Source organism: Engraulis encrasicolus, chromosome 10 (genome assembly GCF_034702125.1).
Source record: "Engraulis encrasicolus isolate BLACKSEA-1 chromosome 10, IST_EnEncr_1.0, whole genome shotgun sequence".
Lineage (NCBI taxonomy): Eukaryota > Metazoa > Chordata > Actinopteri > Clupeiformes > Engraulidae > Engraulis > Engraulis encrasicolus.
Genome location: NC_085866.1, coordinates 18430772 through 18432896, shown reverse-complemented (window position 1 = coordinate 18432896; position 2125 = coordinate 18430772). Strand labels below are relative to the sequence as shown.

The window sequence follows — 2125 nt, the reverse complement described above, 5'->3', positions numbered from 1 at the left end:
AGTGCTTCGATTGGATCCGTGCATACGTCACGTCCCCTGTGTTAGATCGCAGTCCACTGCGATAGGGAACCATCTTTGATACAGAAATGCACGACTACGCCACTAGAGGGAGATGTTTGCCCTCTAGAAAATTGAATTAATGCACTAGGCACACAGGTTCGCTTTTAGGACTGAGACAGGAGGCACGGGAACAGTTGACTTTCTTTTTATTCAGACCATTCTTTTTAAAAAGGTGCCAACTACTTTAAAATGACACAGTAGAAACAGATTTGGACAACAAGGGTGGCTGTACAAGAATCAGCATTGTCTACGAAACACAATTGGATCCGCTTGATGGTCCACATACCAAATTACGTTCCCCGACCCTTTGTAACTCAAAGTGTAAAATCAACCCACCCAGACAAACACAACAAACTATTAATAAAAAAAATAACAAAGAATGATGATTATACACGAGTATCACTGCAAACCACACTGGTGCCAAACGGGCACTCTATAGCACTGCAAGCAAGATAATATGGGGTTGGAGGAGCTTGGCACAGGTAAACTAGCCTAATCACAAGTGCAGTGTAAACAAAAATGACAGTAATGTAGTTAACAAACCAAAACAAAGACAAACAAAAGGTTCCCACTTCACAGAATACCACACAAATATTAAAATCAACTAAACCAGAGGTCGTGCATGCATTCATCCAAATGCGCGTCTCACATACCAAACGCAACCATGCAAACTCAGGTTTTCAGACAAACACACACTCGGTGCACATCCATTCCAAACAAAACAGCAACCCGTCTGTAGTTCGCTTGGCGAGTTTGGGGATCCTCACCACCTGCACACAAACGGTTCAGTTACACACATGAATAAATCAATCAATGCACGCTCAGAATCAGAAGGGAAATGATGTGGACATACCGCGAGTGATGAGGCACAGTCTCTAAAGCAGGAGCAGATGAACCAGCCGGCAGAGGAGTATGACACCAGCCCAATGCCTAGGTAATGACATTAAATGAGAGGCTGCACATGCAAGCTATAATGTCATCAGACAAAGGAAAGATGGCTACATACCAAATAGGCTACGACAAAGCCAAAGGCCCACAGCCAAGATGGATACAGGAACTCCGCTCCACGCAAATGCCACATGTGCGTAAAACGCGGATCCACACGAGCTTGGGCTACAGGACCTACTGGCACAATTGCCAAACATAAGAATCTGCCTCTCCTTCACAGTGAACGGTGACTGCCTCTAAAGAGTTACCAAATTGTGCCAATTGGTGCCCATTTGGTCACATGACGCACCAACACTGCTGTGGTTTAAAGACCCCATTATGCTACACGTGCGTAACAAACTCTCATTGTTTTTTTTTGTTTTTTTTTTAGTTTTGCTAGAACAGCATACCTGTCAGCTACAAAAAACGGCAAAACTCCCTGATTTTAAGCCCAAAATCGGGAAAAATTCAACATGCCAAATCCTGACACTCAACGGGACGGCAGTGACAGGTCAGACAGTACACCATGCTTTTCCATTTAACACAGATGGGCCAAAATCCCCACACATGGCATGGTTTCAAAATGAGTGTGTACAGCAGGGGTATTCAATTACATTGAATTCAATTACAATGAGGGCCAATTTGTCAAATTCCTCCCAGTAAAGGGGCCGAACTATACATATGTATTATGGTTGCCGACTGTCAATGAAGAAAATATGGGAGACTTCATTGAAGTGGAGGGTCTGGGGGTCCTCTCTCAGAAAATGTTGCCTTTCTTAGATGTAATTTCCCGCATTTTAACGTCCCGTGTCCAGTTTCAGCATGATAACGGAGCCCATACTTTTATCTCTTATCATCTTTTATCTCGATTCTGTATTTGAAGGGGCTTGTGGGGGGCCAGAACCTTGCTGTCCAAGGGCCACATCTGGCCCCAGGGCCGCCATTTGAATAGCCCTGATGTACAGCGTAAAAATGAAATATGTGTTCCTCTTTGTTGTTTTGTCGCTCAAATTGTCTGGGGCTGATGCAAAACTTCATGCTGGTTCAGTTTGTGATGAGGTAAATTCGCACGATTGACTGTGCGTTTACCATGAACATCATTTGAACTGACGCCGCAATGAGAAGGCACACCCACGCC

General features: G+C 44.2%; 1 long non-coding RNA gene across 1 annotated transcript; it reads right to left on the bottom strand.

Moving 5' to 3' along the window:
- Positions 1-297: 297 nt before the first annotated feature.
- On the bottom strand, positions 298-1185 carry LOC134457613 (uncharacterized). The gene is made up of 3 exons (XR_010036463.1): positions 1067-1185; positions 914-990; positions 298-830 (listed from the first exon to the last, which is right to left on the bottom strand). It is a non-coding gene; the product is annotated as an uncharacterized LOC134457613 (long non-coding RNA).
- Between the last annotated feature and the right edge of the window lie 940 nt (positions 1186-2125).